The following is a 17,918-nucleotide window of genomic DNA, read 5'->3' on the forward strand; positions in this document are numbered from 1 at the left end:
GGGGAACAGAAATGTCATGTGGCTAAAAACTGGCTCAAAGAGATTCCAATTTTGCCTGGCAACTACCCCCATCAGGAGTGAAACTTGATTCACAAGTAACTTCCCATGCCTGGCTGTTTCCTGCTGGCCACACTAAGGATATGCCATCTCTCTGATAATTGAATTAAGGGGAGCCCCCACAGAATACAGGAGCTCTGAACAATGTAACCCCCTTCACCCAGGCAGATGGTTTATTGCAGATGTCGTAAAACAGCTTCCTCTTGGCCGAAGCTGGGAGGGGCAGGGTCTCTGAGCTTGGCAGAAACTGGAAAGACTGGTTTCTGTACCATGTGACCTGAAAAGACACACCTCTATAGCCAGAATATGGTTTTAGAAAAAGATGAATAACTCATAGTACGGACTTGTGAAAATTATTTAAATGATACCATAATTCTTGTGATTTTTCTGCCCACATTTTAAGACGTGTTAGGACCCGGTGGTATGTTCAGGGGGGTTTTAGCAGAAAAGAGGATATTACTAAATGTGTGCATGTGAAAAATCTGACACTTCATCAACTAATGTGCATACTCCTTGCGCACATGTGTGTAAATTTGGGTTAATGTCCGAAATTGCAAAATCAGTTAAAAAGTGCAAATGTTGCCATTTCTGAATGCAAGCCCCCAGGAAGAGCAGATTTGGACAGGGTATACCTACTGTGATATGTGAGGGGTGCATGTAATTTTAAACAAATGTGTACCTGTGCAAATGTGTCTTTTTGAGCAAATATAGATTGTGTGTAAAGTTGACAGGGGTGGGTTCTCTGTATCATAAACAGACCTCATCATGATGACACTTCATTTCATTCCCCCAATCAAGGGGAAGTGGATGAAGTGGCCAATGATAAGTGGAGAGGGGTAGAGCCTAGTGATGCTGCACACACACCCATTTTAAAAACAGATAAAAGCAGACAGACAGGACAGATAGGGACATTCATTTCCATCTGCTGCGGGACGCTCTGCCGGGAAAATCCATACTTTACCTCCATCAATCTCTAGAGAAAGCTGTGCAGAAAGATCCAGACTTTAAATCCATCAATCTCCAGAATCCAGAGAGAGAGCAGACCCAGACCAGACCGCTGTTAGCAGAACCAGAGAGAGCTGACCCAGATCACTGTGAAGTGCAGAGACCAGACCAGAGTCCAGTCTAAAACTTGACCAGATCCGTGGCGAGGCCAATTTAATTCAAGAATATAGAGTACCTAGTAGAACTGTGCAGAACCAATCTCTTAGTTAAAATAATATAATTCAATCTATTTCATCTAAGTAGAACTGCCTTCTAACTGTCACCTGTCATTTTCTAGTTGCTAGCTGTCACTTGTCTTTTTGAACTTTAAAATTTCAAATCTGAAAAACGACCTTTATTTAATCGCTCATATCTCCGTGACCGTTTGTGCTAGAGACTTGCAGTAACTTTCCTCTGAAAGCTGAGAATCGTGGCTTTCCTATGAACCTAGAAGCGCATTCCTACCCCCGATACTTTTGCTGTAAAAAACGCACTCGCAAATTTACCGCAATTTGCAAAATTTCTTCACGTGTGAAAACAGCAGTTTTCTTGCTTTCATTTGCCAAAAATTCGTTTAACCTGCTAGTTACTCCTAGATCCTTGCTAAAGTGAGCTAAAACTCATCCCAAGTATATTTCACTCACCCTGAACCTCCTAGAGGGAATTAAAAGCATTTTAGTATAATTTTCACTTCATTGCCAGCACATATAAAAGCATTTTGGGCCTGTGTTTAAAACTCCGATCTGTAATCTAAGCTTGCTGGGGTGAACTGAATTACATTTGATTGCATTTCTGAGAACTGTGTGCTTTCCTTCCATTTCCTTGCATTGCATAAAGGTGGGGAGGGGATTGCCAGAGAAAAGTGATTACATTGTTTTGTTGTAATCATATTGAGTATTTTTTGTATTGCATTTTCATTCAACATTACATCCATCTGAACTTATATAAAGCATTCTCTACCACCTTATTCTTCTGTTCCTATTCACAAGTGTGCTAGTGCCAGACTATCCATTATTGATTAGTAATCAGATTAAGTGTGATATCCAATTATTAATTTATTATAAAGCGTGATATATGTATATATATTGTTTAAATGATCAAATAAACCTTTTAAACTTGCAAAACAGAACTACTTCTTGGCTCAGTGGGGTCAGGGGGATTCCAAGGGAGGGATTGTTATATAGGGGTAGTAATCCAGAACGCATGAACTGGACATAAAGATATATCAATAAGGGTTTCCATTCAGTATCCCAGACTAGGCATTGATTTAGCTGTAGTGTTGAATTGAATCCTCTTACAAATTGGGGGCTCGTGCCGGACGTTTGGATTAGATCTATCACTTGTGCAGATTAATACAGTGTGCCAGCTGACCAGATACACATATCCGGTCGGATCACCACGCTGTGTTACGCTGTAAAGCACTCCTCAAAGGAACGCTCTAAGAAAAAGGTCTGTTTTGCAAAAATAAAATACTAACTTCTGTAAGTCAGGAAGGAACTCAAATCTCTAGAATGACGACCTTAGTAGACATGAAAATAGCCAGAGAGCACTTCTTACATAAGTTATTTGTGAGAGGTGAGTGGACTCATCAGGACCAGACTGTCTGGTTGCAAGCAATCGCACCCCAAGTCACGGAAACAGAGTCAGATATATGGAGAGATCAGGGTCCCTTACATGTGGCCCTGAGTGAACTATACATGGCTCCTAAAGCTAAGGATGAACAAGACAAGATGGTTAGGATAGCGGCATACCTGTACCTATATATGGGAGACATGCAGGATAAATGTACTGAAAGCCAAGATCTGGCGAATAAGCGACAGATGGCGTTAGAGAAGGTCCAATCTGACCTGGTCTCTTCTGAGCAGAGGCTGCAGGGGAGCCAGAAGTCAGAAAATGAGAGTAGATAGCACATCATTAAAATAAAGAGGGATATGGACATCCTGCAACAGGAAAAGGCTGACCAGGATACCAGATTTCTGGCCTTGCAGAAGGAGTACCAAGAAGGTTTGGACTCCCTACTGCAGAGCCAGAAAAAGCTGGAGCAACAGTTAGACTTCAATAGGGCATGTGCTGAGCAGGTAGTCACCTTGCAAAGCCACCTAGATAGGGAGAAGGCAGAGAGCAATAAACTGATTTTGAAAGTCCTGGATACCCAGGCAGAGTTTGACCAGGAGCGCCAGAAAGCTGGTGCCTTCCAAAGGCAAAGGGATGACCTGGCGGCACAGATGCAGGCTCTTAGTCAGGAAAGGGATACCTTAGGCCAGGAAGTCTGCCACTTAAAAAGGAAAATGGAAGAAAATCACCTGGCCCACCAGGGACTAGGTGACCTCCAAAAAGAACACCAGTACTTGCTAGAGCACACCAGGAGGGTGGAGGAGGCTCTGGCAAGACAGGAGCAGACCAGTAGGGATGGGACTCAGGAGGTAACCCTCCTGCAGCAAAGACTGGCCCAGTGCTCCAGGACCAATCAGGAAACGCAGAGAGAGAATGAGGCCCTCTGCCAGCACAATGATAGGCTCCAGCAACAGGTAGCGATGCAGGAGAGACTGATAGAGTCGAGTAAGGCCTTAACTGAGGAACTGAAAGCGCAGGCTCTTGCATTGCAACAGGGAGCAGGGGCGGATAGAGATGAGGTTCGCTGGGAGAGGGAGACTCATGAGCATAATCTCAGGAGCCCTAGTACCAGAGGCCTGTATCTCTCTCAGTCCCTGGACTCTGCCACCCCCATGTCCCCTGGCGCACATGAGCACCGGGCCACAGGGATGGCAGATTACTATCCAGCCAGAAGCATGGGGCTCATAGGCCAGTACCTCCCAGGAATGGATGGGCGGGCATCCGGGTATGGGAACCCAAGCACAGTGCAATTTAGTGGGGAACCCCAGGAGAGTAGGCCCATTAAGGGCATCCTGAAAACCTCTGCCCAGTTAGGTCAGTGGGGGGGGGTACCCATCAAATCCTGGCAGCAAAGAGGAATCTGAAGACTCCTCTGAACGGTACAGGACACAGGAGACCAGGTCCCCACATTCTGCCAGCCATTCCCAGGCTTGCAGAATACGGGAAAACCTGGAAGAACAGACGGGAACCTCTGGGAGCAGTGCCTCTGAGTCAGAAGATGAATGGACCAGGGTTTCCCGGACCAAAAGGGCCAATAAGACAAAAAGGGCCTTGCTTAAGGACCCCTTAAAGCAGATTAAGGCAATCAGGAGCGTCATCACGCCTTATCATAAGAACGCCAAGTATTCTGTTTGGGAGCACTTAGAGTTGTTTGAGCAAATGATGGAGACTTTCCATTTGAAAGACAGCCAAAGCTGTATTCAATATGTAAAGTGGACCTTCTCCCCGGAATACTCCAGTTTCTTTGCAGGGCTGGAGGACCGAAATCATTTAAGATGGTCCACCTATAAGGCAGCCATCTTGAAACATTTTTCTACTAATAGAAATCCTCAAGAGGCTCGCAAGGCAGCCTACAATTTACAATGTGGGGAGGATCAGGCCCCACAAGAATTTGTGCAGGAGTTAAAGCGTGCTTTTGGACAGACCACAAGAAGGGTGCGCACGGATAGCAGAGAATTTATTAATACGTTTTTCCATGCCTTGCCCAAATATATAATGACCCAGCTCGTGAGATTTTCATGAGAAAAGATCTTTAGACTGGGTCATTGAACAGGCGACCCGGATCTATGAGGTGCAGAAGCCAATAGAAAATAAAAATAATGCGCGCAAAAACCCCAAAGTCAACAACACCCCTGCTGCTGTCAAGGTGGCAGAGGTAAAGGTCACCCCCGTTTTAGAGTTGGAGATGGGGAGGCCTAAAAACCTACCTGCACCTAATAATGCTAGGCCCAGAAGGTCCTCGGGCCAGGCACAGACAGGGAGCCAGGGAGGCAGCCCCACAAATGGGGTCCCTCGCTCTCCTGACTATGTAAGTCCCCGTTACAAGGGAATTCGACCCATCCTGGGTTATGTGTGGACTCCTCCAGCCCAAGGGGGGGGATCCAGCCAAGCACCTAACCCAGGGAACTTCCCTCCTAACTTCCCACCGGAGGGCAGAAATTCTCCAAATCCTGGGCAGAACTTTTTCCCCATGTATCCACCCAACTTTCAACCCCAAAATCCTCCACCCTTCTTTCCCCAATTCCCTGAGCCCAGACAATTGAATCCGGGAGAGGGGAGGCCAAGGGTGGAGGGGTATCCAAATCTTCCCAACCCGGGGTACTACCAGAGAAGGGATAGCTACCCTTCCCGGGATCAGCACAGGGGAGAAAACAGGGCCCCGTATCAGCCTGAGCGGGTGTCCCAGTTAGAGCGCCAGGTTCAAAACATGGTGCGGGATCTGGGTCACATACTGAGGGCTCAGCAGAACCCTCAGATCGGCATGCCGGCGCAGAACGCACCCAACTCTGGACCTGGTGCTCCAGAACAATGACGGGGGCAGCACCCCGATAACTCACCGGTTCCCAGGGAGGAGGCACAAAGGGAAGGGGGGTGTAAAGCCTTGGAGGAAGCTTCCTTCCTCACTTGTAAACATCCCCTGGAAACCCAGGAACCGGAAACAAAATCTCCTGCCCCTGAAAGTCTGCCTCCTAAGGAGCAGAGGGGGGGTAGGAGAAACAAAAGACCCAAACAGACTCAGTTTGAGGAGGAGGTACAGATCTTCCAATTTGAGGGAGAGGGATCCTCAGAGGATCCTGGGAAAAGGATCTTCTCCTTCAGAGAGGGGGGAACTCCTCCCAAAGAAAAATGGGTCCCTAGGGATGCACATCCAGACTGGGGAGATGTGGAGACTGAGCTACCGCCGCCCACCATCTCATCCCAGAACCAACAGCAAGAAAATCCCCTGGTTCAAACCCATCCTGGTGACTGCCTCCAAAAAGGGGGGGCGGCCCGGAACCGGAGCCAGGGGAACCCACAATGGCTCTGATCTCCAGTTGCCAACTTTTTCTTTCAGATTCCCAAGGCTCTCCACAGAATTCTGCCCAAATCTCTTCGCTAGCGATGTCCAAAACCAGAATGTTAGCCCACCAGATGTCCAAAAATGTGCATTATCTGTGCCCCCTTGAGGAGAAGGAGGGAAGATATTATGCCCCGGTACAAGTACAGGGGCAGGGTACAATTCTGGCACTGGTGGACACGGGATCTCAAGCTACCCTTCTGTCCAGAAGGGCCTTTGATGAACTGAATGCAGGAAGGGGAGGGAATTCCGAAATTCCTCTCACCTCACTTCCTGGACAACTCCAGAACTTTGACGGGAAGGAAATTCCCGTCGAGGGGACGGCAGATTTGGACATTAAGATCGGGCGACACAAGGTGAAACACCCGGTCATAGTAGTGACTCCAGAGGGCACCCCTTGTTTACTGGGGAATGACCTCCTGAGGAGGTTGTCACCCTTAATAGATTGCGTAAACAAGGTCCTCTGGACCCAGACTAGCCGACCAATAAAATTAAAACAGAGCGTCAACCATGTTAGTTTAAACGGCACCTGCTACATGGTTGAACAAAAATCTGACCAAGTAGAATTTCACTTCCAGAATAGCCAAATTCCAGACCGGATCCCTCAACTCCGGCAATGAATTCTACATTTTCCTACATAAGGCCATGCCCGACCTGGGTGCGAGGGGTAACCTGGCTTATGTAGATGATGTCCTCATCAAAAGTTCATCTGTGGAGGAACACATAGCGGAGATCTGTTATGTTCTGACGCAGTTGAGGGCCGCCGGAGCAAAACTTTCCTTTCAAAAAGCACAGTGTTGCAGAACCGGTGTTAATTTCTTGGGGCATGAGATTACTCCTCAGGGTCTCTGTCCCCAGGAAAAGAAAGTGGAAGCACTTCAGAAACTGAAAGACCCCACAACTCTGCGGGAAGTAAGGAGCCTCCTTGGACTGACTAATTACAGCAGAAAGTTCATTGAGGGCTACGCAGAGATCACCAGACCCCTGATTCATCTCCTGAAGGGGGGGTCAAGTGGGAATGGGGTCCAGAACAATCCGAGGCAGTAAGACAACTCAAAAGAAGCCTCTCACAAGCGCCTTGCCTAGCTTACCCTGTCAGAAACAAGGAGTTCTTCCTGGAGACGGGGTTCTCTAATACGTGCTTGACGGCAGTATTATACCAAAAGCATGACAAGGTCAATAAAGTAATCTCCTATGCGAGCAAAACTTTATCCTCTGTGGAGGAAAAATTCATCGATTGTGAGAAGGCACTCCTGGCGACGGTGTGGGCATTGAAGAATTACCGCCCGTTTATCCAGGGGGAACACATCATAGTGGAGACTCCACACCAGCCTCTGCAATATCTCCAAAGTGACAGAATCCGGGCCGGAAATGTGAGTAATTCTCGAATTACTTCCTGGATTCTGTCAATGCAAGGCTTTCCTGTGGAGGTCAGATATGGCCAAAACAAGAAGAGTCCCCTCGCGCAAGGTCTGGCTGACTTGCATGATTGTGCCAGAGAAAACTGTCTCGAGGACGAAAGTCTAAAAATAAAGGACAACATGGAGGCATACCTTAATTCCCCACACAAAGTCTTTGAAGAAGACAAGTGTGAGGGAATGCCCACTGTCTATGTGGATGGATGCTCTTACCATGTTGACAACAACGGGGAGAAAGAACTGGTGGCTGGCGTAGGGAATGCAGGGGTGAATGAGTCCCCAAAACCCTCCGCTGGATACAAAATTGGTCCCCGAAGTAGTCAGGTGGCAGAATTGATGGCTGTGCATCAGGCCATCCTCACTGCTGTCCAGCATCAACTCCACGAACTGGTCATAATCACAGATTCGGATTATGTACGGAACGGGTTCGTGGAGCACCTGGTTAATTGGAAAGCCAGAGGCATGTTATGTGCTAACAACAAACCCTTGAAACATGGGAAGTTGATCCAAAACATTGATGATCTGGTCACCTCGAATGAGATGACCATCTATTGGAAGAAGATCAAGGGTCATTCCAAAGTAGAGGGACCAGACAAAACTGGAAATGACTTAGCTGATCAGCTGGCCAAAACCGGGGCCATCCAAGGGGATCTAATTGAGATTGAGTCCCTGTTGGGGGAAATCCAGGTCACTGCTATCACTAGGTCCCAGACAAATGCTCACAACGACCTTTCAATTGCACAATGGAGTAAGGAGACCCCTGATGCTGATTTGATTACCGCTCAGAAGGGGGATCCAATTATTGGTAAGTTTTACCAACACCTTGAGGATTCTGAGAACTTTCCCCTGACGGATACCGATTACACTGGGAAAGAGGACCTAAGAGTGTTGATGAAATGTCCAAAAATGTTCCGGATCCAAGACGGTTTGCTGGTAAGGAAATCCAAAGCTGGCCACGATCAGTGGGTGGTTCCTACCTCATTCCGAAGCCTGATGTTAAGTCACGCCCATGATGCGGCCACCGCCGGTCATAGGGGGTTTCACACAACATTGGAAATCTTAAGAGAGGTTGCATACTGGCCACACATGGGGCAGGACCTCGACCAATACTTGAAGGGGTGTCTTGTGTGTGCACAATTTCAGCCATCATCCCTCACGCACCGGGCGCCTTTACAAAGGAGGGGGATGACACTGCCATGGTCAGATTTACAAATCGACTTTGTAGGCCCCGTGATTCGCTCTGCTAGGGGGAATAAGTACATGTTGACTGTGACATGCTTGTTTACCAAGTGGGTGGAATGTCTCCCAGCCCCAAATTGCAAGGCAGAAACCGCAGCTGCCTTGATGATTAACCACATCTTTTCCCGTTTTGGTGTACCTCAAAGGATTGAGTCAGACAGGGGTTGCCACTTCACCAGTGAAGTAATGACAAAGATGTGGGAGATACTGGGGGTCAAAAGGAAGTTGCATATTGCTTACAGGCCAGCTTCTTCTGGGGCAGTAGAGAGATATAACCGAACCATTGTGAGCATATTAAAGAAGTTTGTGGCAGATTCTGGGCCAAGTTGGGATATCCGATTACCTCTGGTCCTAATGGCCATCAGATCTACCCCTTCATCTGCAACCAAAATGTCACCATTTGAGTTGATAACTGGGCGCAAGATGGTGCTTCCGCAGCATTTGCTCTACAGGACCCAAGAGCAGACCCTAATAAATGCCTCCACAACTCACGAGTATGTGGAGAATTTAAGGAAACACCTTCAACATGCTTTTGCTTATGCTCAGCGGAATCTAGAAAGATCAGCTGATAGCATGAAGACCCACTATGACCTGAAGACTTCCAGGAAGGAATATCAGGTGGGGGACCGGGTCTATCTATACAACTTCCAAAGGAACCAGGCCAAGCAGCGCAAATTTTTGCCTACATGGAAGGGACCCTTTGAGATCATCGACAAGATCTCCCCTGTGGCCTACAAAATCCACATCCCCAAAGGTCCTTTGGCAGTGGGGGAAGACAAGTGGGTCCACATAAACCAGTTGAAATGTTGCCATCCCAGGCACACTCTGCAACAACTGGAGGAATCCTCTGGAATCCTAGCGGGTACTGTCTCAGACTAATTCAGTTCCAACCATAAAACATACCACATCTAGTCTCTAAAATATTGTGATTTGCATGAAACTGTCTCTTAGTTATACTGTTTTTTTTCAAAATAAGAATGTAATGTTTCGTTATGATGAAATGCATATGCTGCCCCACTATCTCAACAGTGGTGGAAAAATGTCTATGAATAGGTATTGCCGCTCTTCCTTTGTCGTCCTAGGAGAAAGAAAACCTGGAGACGGGACAAGGAGGACGATCCGGAGACCGGGAGCAGAGACGCAAGGGGCCCAGGGTACCGCCCAATATTCCCATCAGGACCGGCGAGGAGAACCGATCGATCCGACCGGATGGAGGAAAAGATGCTGAACTGTGCCATTTGCAGAATTGGAAGAAGATTATGCGGACAGACCAGTGCGTGGGTCAAAACCCTTGTGCACCCGACTCCCCATCGACTCAAATTCAAAGAGCAGTCACGTGGGGGGATTTGTTGGGTGTTCTGACCCACGTTTGGACTATTAGGCTACAACATTTGGTGCTGTGGGCTTAGGAAATCCAAGATGGCCGAAAAAGCCCACATGTGCGCCAGAATCTATGAAAACCGCGCAGTTGTACAAACTAAAATGGTTGCCTAACTTGCCACCCACCAGTGCGAGCAGGATGGGCCGGGGTGCCCGAGTGAAATGTGTGCCAAAGGAAAAACCGCACTTTAAAATCACCTTTTGTTTCTCTGAATGCCAGCTCAAAATGCCTATTTGCAACACATCCAAAAATCTCACTGAACACCAGCGGACATCTGGCAGAATAAAGTCTTGTGGGCATACAAAATCTGGAAAGAGGATGAGCCTAAAACAATGTTCATCACAAGACTGGCTGAACTGTGGATTTCAGCAGTTTAAGTAAATTTGGACTGAAAGACACTAAAAATCTAAATGTTTAAAAGAAATGAGTGACCTACTTTTGAGTGTCACATAGGCTGCAATTGTTTAAATGTCATAGTTTTAAACTTAGAATCAGCATTCTAGCTGCATATGTAAAAAATTGTTAGTTATTTGAATGCAGAAAACTGGGGAACAGAAATGACATGTGGCTAAAAACTGGCTCAAAGAGATTCCAATTTTGCCTGGCAACTACCCCCATCAGGAGTGAAACTTGATTCACAAGTAACTTCCCAGGCCTGGCTGTTTCCTGCTGGCCACACTAAGGATATGCCATCTCTCTGATAATTGAATTAAGGGGAGCCCCCACAGAATACAGGAGCTCTGAACAATGCAACCCCCTTCACCCAGGCAGATGGTTTATTGCAGATGTCGTTAAACAGCTTCCTCTTGGCCGGAGCTGGGAGGGACAGGGTCTCTGAGCTTGGCAGAAACTGGAAAGACTGGTTTCTGTACCATGTGACCTGAAAAGACACACCTCTATAGCCAGAATATGGTTTTAGAAAAAGATGAATAACTCATAGTACGGACTTGTGAAAATTATTTAAATGATACCATAATTCTTGTGATTTTTCTGCCCACATTTTAAGACGTGTTAGGACCCGGTGGTATGTTCAGGGGGGTTTTAGCGGAAAAGAGGATATTACTCAAAATGTGTGCATGTGAAAAATCTGACACTTCATCAACTAATGTCCATACTCCTTGCGCACATGTGTGTAAATTTGGGTTAATGTCCGAAATTGCAAAATCAGTTAAAAAGTGCAAATGTTGCCATTTCTGAATGCAAGCCCCCAGAAAGAGCAGATTTGGACAGGGTATTCCTCCTGTGATATGTGAGGGGTGCATGTAATTTTAAACAAATGTGTACCTGTGCAAATGTGTCTTTTTGAGCAAATATAGATTGTGTGTAAAGTTGACAGGGGTGGGTTCTCTGTATCATAAACAGACCTCATCATGATGACACTTCATTTCATTCCCCCAATCAAGGGGAAGTGGATGAAGTGGCCAATGATAAGTGGAGAGGGGTAGAGCCTAGTGATGCTGCAAACACACCCATTTTAAAAACAGATAAAAGCAGACAGACAGGACAGATAGGGACATTCATTTCCATCTGCTGCGGGACGCTCTGCCGGGAAAATCCATACTTTACCTCCATCAATCTCTAGAGAAATCTGTGCAGAAAGATCCAGACTTTAAATCCATCAATCTCCAGAATCCAGAGAGAGAGAGCAGACCCAGACCAGACCGCTGTTAGCAGAACCAGAGAGAGCTGACCCAGATCACTGTGAAGTGCAGAGACCAGACCAGAGTCCAGTCTAAAACTTGACCAGATCCGTGGCGAGGCCAATTTAATTCAAGAATATAGTGTGAGTACCTAGTAGAACTGTGCAGAACCAATCTCTTAGTTAAAATAATATAATTCAATCTATTTAATCTAAGTAGAACTGCCTCCTAACTGTCACCTGTCATTTTCTAGTTGCTAGCTGTCACTTGTCTTTTTGAACTTTAAAATTTCAAATCTGAAAAACGACCTTTATTTAATCGCTCATATCTCTGTGACCGTTTGTGCTAGAGACTTGCAGTAACTTTCCTCTGAAAGCTGAGAATCGTGCCTTTCCTACCCCCGATAATTTTGCTGTAATCGCGAAAAATGCACTCGTGAATTTGCCGCGATTTGCAAAATTTCTTCACGTGTGAAAACAGCAGTTTTCTTGCTTTCATTTGCCAAAAATTCGTTTAACCTGCTAGTTACTCCTAGATCCTTGCTAAAGTGAGCCTGAACTCATCCCAAGTATATTTCACTCACCCTGAACCTCCTAGAGGGAATTAAAAGCATTTTAGTATATTTTTCACTTCATTGCCAGCACATATAAAAGCATTTTGGGCCTGTGTTTACAACTCCGATCTGTAATCTAAGCTTGCTGGGGTGAACTGAATTACATTTGATTGCATTTCTGAGAACTGTGTGCTTTCCTTCCATTTCCTTGCATTGCATAAAGGGGGGGAGGGGATTGCCAGAGAAAAGTGATTACATTGTTTTGTTGAAATCATATTGAGTATTTTCTGTATTGCATTTTCATTCAACATTACATCCATCTGAACTTATATAAAGCATTCTCTACCACCTTATTCTTCTGTTCCTATTCACAAGTGTGCTAGTGCCAGACTATCCATTATTGATTACTAATCAGATTAAGTGTGATATCCAATTATTAATTTATTATAAAGCGTGATATATATATATATATTGTTTAAATTATCAAATAAACCTTTTAAACTTGCAAAACAGAACTACTTCTTGGCTCAGTGCGGTCAGGGGGATTCCAAGGGAGGGGTGTTATATAGGGGTAGTCACCCAGAACGCATGAACTGGACATAAAGATATATCAATAAGGGTTTCCATTCAGTATCCCAGACTAGGCATTGATTTAGCTGTAGTGTTGAATTGAATCCTCTTACAGGATGCAGGGGTGTGGGCATGAGGTAGTGAGAAGCGAAATGAGGCGGGCATAACAAAAAGAAAACAAATGGGCAAGTTCAAGTTGATGAAAAGTGTGCAACCATATTGGAGACTTTCAAAGGAAATACTTTCAAAACACGTATTGTATATATTGTTTTACTAATTCTGAGTCTGCTGATGTTTTCATGGTGATGACTCTTTGACTTTCTCTCCCCTCTTCAGTGCTCTTAGTTGTTCGAGCATGCTGCATTCTATAAGAAATGAATAACATAACATAACCTAACGTATAAGTTAACATTAACATCGATATATCACACACACATATTTCAAATTCTATCTTTGCCCCTCAATGTTTAGTCTTGGATGTGTTTCAAACTAGCCTGCAAGATTCTTGAGTTGGCGTGTAAATAATGTGTTTTTGGCCATATCAATCAAAACTACCAGAGGACCGAGGTTCGTGCTGCACAATCACCGTACAGCAGAGTACCCAGAGCCCAACAAACTCTCATCTGGTAAATGACAGAGGACTCAGCCAATGGCAAGCTAGAACTGTCCTTTATTTTCCATAACAGACAGGGATCATACAGGATAACAATTCACCAGCAATCACAGCTTCTGAGCCTGTGTCTGGAGCTTTTGTTAGCAAATGTTGTCCCAGCACTTACCCTGAGCACATCTCCATGAGCACCATAGCGCCTATCCCCCAACACCTCCCCCAAGTACTTTCGATGTTCTGAACACTCACAAGTCATAGTAGGTTTGTCTCCCCTTCCTTTCATTCTCATTATATGCTTGTACTATTATGTCAATTGTGTACCTTGTAATTAATTGTCTGTCCTCATTTTCCCCAACTTGTTGCCCCGTGGCAGCTTTGAACCAATTATGCTAATTGTATAAGTGCCTAACAAGTGACCAATGAATAAATAAAAATAATAATGTGGAACAATTACCCAAAAACCTACGAGCCCATACTAATGGGTGGCTGAGGTGGTAGTGCATATAGAAGGCATCTATAGAGGTTAGCTGATTGGTCCTTTCATGTCAGGTGGTCTTGCTGAGACTTACCCAAAATTACATTGTTGCAGGGTTGCAGGACTACCATTGGCCCCTGCCATTTGCCATCCACCCCTGCATTTGTGTTTCCTGATTGACTGGAGCGGGTCTCCTCAGGCCTGGCCCCCGTTCTGTTCTCAGTGCTCTGTGTACTGTCTCAAGGTGATGAGAAAAACTATATGTCCCCATTGTTGCCACTGGAATATCCACATGGCCTTAGAGGGTGCCTGTAGTTGGCAATGCTGTTAGACTACACATGTATCAGTTCTTGTCTTCTTCAATGGGAACAGTTCCTCTCCCACCACAGGTAAATGACTATTGTTCGGCTCGGCCGCACCACGTGGGCGAGTACCGCAAAACAGAGTGTTTTGGTCTGCAATTAGTGAGGATTTATTCTATTTTGCAGATGGCTCTCTGTCCCTGGTGCCTGGAATGTTCTGCTTGCCTCTAACCTTGGCTGCGAGCACCAGTTCTGAGCAGCGTGCTGTAAAATCTGTTTTCCTTCGTCCCTTATTATGAGGCCTGTGGCTTCATCTAACTCTACTAGTTATGCTATGTCTTCTATATATCTATATTGTACAATTTTCCTTATGGGTTAGTGGTACTTGGCTCTTCAAGGCTCCTTATACAATCATGTAGTTACATATGGTTAGATGCAATAAGCGGCTGCAAGCTTGCTCCGCATCTCTTGCTTTCTTTCATTTCTGCATTTGGCTAATGAAAGAAAATAAGAAAGACATTTGACAGTATGTGCATGTATCTGTCCTCTATCTATGGATTTGTGTATGCATGTTCTTTGTGTGTGCACATGTGTGTCCATATAACTTTGTGCAGGGGTGCAATTTGCTTCGTAGCTAATGTTACTATGCCGTGGTGTCTTTAATGACGTCAACACAGCTGGATATTTATCAGTAGTCAAGCAGGTCCAGTGTTGAGGCACCTGTATCCACGAAGAGGTCAACTGGAAAAGGTTTGAACAGTTGTCTAAGATAGTATCTGCTCATATTTGTAGAATTTACTAGCCCTGCTGGGAGCTGGCCAAACAGTGACTGGCATCTCTTGTTTCTTAGTCTTTGGGCTGACATGCGTATAGGGGTAACGAGGGACATTCAATGGACCCTCTCTTCAGTCTCCCCTCTGGTAAACCTCTCAGCCACATCGCCAAACCTATTCACTGTAGCTCTTGGCAACCATATATGTGTTACTCCACCAAGATGTCCGTAGTAATTACCATAGCCATCCAAACTCCATGTCATGTAACAGCCGTCTCCTTCTGGGTTGCACCACACCCACTTTGCTCAGTATTTCTTGTAGTCAACGGGATCATCAAATATTATCACCTTGATTGGGAACAATGGGCACGCTTTTATCTGTGTCCTTTCCTCAACTATATTGTCTTCCTCCTCATTCTTATCTACTAACACTTTTGTCCCTATTGTCTTCTCTGTCATTTTACAGCATTGATTGATGCATATCTTAATCACACATAGTGCTACTAGTACCAATATTAGTGCAGCTAGTAATTTAGTCCGTCTTCCATCCATGCTGGCATCCATTAAAATGTATACGACAGCCAGCTTTGATTTTTTCTTGTACCTTTTGCTTGCTCCTCCATCTTGGCGTGCATTTTCACCAATCTGGTAACTGCTTCTGTTAGTGCACCATTTTCTTCATCATTTGCTGACATGAATGTACAGCAAGATGACCCAATCTTGGCGCAAACTCCTCCTTCAACTGATGTCAGAAGGTCCAGCACATATTTGTTTTGCGGGGCCATCAACCTTACTGCTTGGTGCTCTTAATTTATGGGGTTAAACCGTTGACAGTTGAATTTATAGTCTGTATCAGCTCCCACCTCATAATCTGGAGTCATTTTGCATTTGTGTATGTCTATACTGCTGGAACTACTGACGCAAAGAACATTTGGTCGCTACTGAACAATCATCGTTCAGGTGGTATGTCGTCCAGAGATGCTTACGATGCTGATGCATTATTTCTGTCTCTTCACTCTACTCACATCTACTGACCTCTTCTTCTTCTGGCATCGTCCAACTTGGGGAATCTTCTGTTTTCAGGTATTTTTGTGCACCACTAGTGCTGGCATATTGTTGTGCACTAGTGAGCATACTCCTCCCTTGTTGGGTTGCAGTTTTTCATAAAACGTAGATCTGCACAGCCAATAATGATCCATTAATACTGCCTTCCCAACCTTCATGCCTGGACTCTTCACTGTCTCCTTGCAGTCATTGTTTTCTCCAATCTTTACTGCTCCATAATTCTGGAAACATAATCCTGCTTTTTTCAGTTTTATAATGGGCAATGGCCCAGCTACATTCTCCACCCAGGTCAGTAACTTTGCACTTGCATCAATTCCTTTAGGCATTTGTCTTTATCCGCCTGTACTGTGTTTACTGGAACTGTCACGAGCGTGTTGCTTTGCTCCCTACTACACCTTATTTCCACCCTTCAGCTGTGTATACCTGGCCGTACACGAGCATCTGTGGTCTTTCCCAACATCCTGGTTCCCCTCCTATTTCCTTGGGTCCCTTCTTAACACATGGTCATTCCTTGAGGGTTCCTGATTTTGGGCCTCATTACGACCCTGGCGCTAATAGGTTAACGGCGCCGTAAAAGGCTGCGGCGCCGTTAACCTATTAGCGCCTAATTACGAGGTCCCTTTGTGGGACCCGACCTTAACGGCTGGTGTAGACCAGCTGTTAAAGTAGGGACCCGCAAAGGGACCTTGGTCCTAATTACGGTGCCGCAATTTGCGGCACCATACTTAGCGCCTTCCCCATTCCCATTGAGCCATATGGGGCAAAAATGGGAATGGGGAAGGGCCATGGAGGAAGGGGGAATTACCCTCCCGCCAACCTTGTAATGGGGTGGTAATTCCTCCTTTCTCCATGGCAGAGTCGGTAACTTACTGGCATGGACCATGGTGCTAATAACACCATGGTCTTCCGCCTGGGTCGTAATGAGGCCCTTTGTCTCTCCTTTTTGTGTGCTGTCAATTATATATTGTATAGCCTGGTCTTTTTTCCAATAATTGTCCATCATGTCACGTGTTTTGATGTACCTATTTTCATATGGGAATGTTGGCTTGGACATCCATCTCAATTTAGCTGTACTGTCTTGGAATCTTCCTCGGGTAGGAAGCATGGACAAGTATGTAAGGCATTGCGCTCTTGCTGCTGGTATTTCAGTTGCTGCACTCGTTTCGGAGGCACTCATTGCATAGGGATATGAGAGCAGACATAGCAGTTCTACTCTGTGGTTTGTTTGCCTACTTTAGTCATGTGCTTGTACCAAATATTATTGGATACTCAAGCAGTATCAGTGAGGTAGAAATCCACCTCTCCTATATCTACATAAACACTGCATCTACATCTCCTTACTGTACTTACAGTGATTACTTCTCCACCCGACATGGCAGTCCCTCCTTCTGACATTGGGGTTGAGTTAGTAGGGGTTACAGCTATAGGACTTTTTACGATATTCGCCAAAAGATGAGGGCAAAAATACCACATGAAAATAATACACGTACACAATAATAATTTGATTAATAATATCACCCATTACTTATGCCTTTTTGGAATCATCTGTAGTCTTGAAGATGTCAATCGTCCACCTGCAATGTGCTAAAAAAAGGTGTTACTTTTATTCATTCAAGCACTGCAAACCTGGTTTTGGGTCATTACAAGAAAGAAACATTGTTCCCAAACTGTGTGCATTCTAGGATCACGAAGTACTGTAAGCACAGAAAGGTCAACCCTATTTAATTGATGGCACGTTTGTGCTAAACAGGCCAATAAAACACAGAAAACCACATTAGAATGGCATCTTCTATTGCTGTAGGATCTCCTAAAAAATTGTACAAATTGTCCTTGGACGGTCTCGGGATGAGGATCAAGGGGAAGAATTGGACAATGCAATAATAACAGTTGCAACTTTCACA

The sequence above is a fragment of the Ambystoma mexicanum genome, chromosome 4p (assembly GCF_040938575.1).
Source record: "Ambystoma mexicanum isolate Mex_15411 chromosome 4p, UKY_AmexF1_1, whole genome shotgun sequence".
NCBI lineage: Eukaryota > Metazoa > Chordata > Amphibia > Caudata > Ambystomatidae > Ambystoma > Ambystoma mexicanum.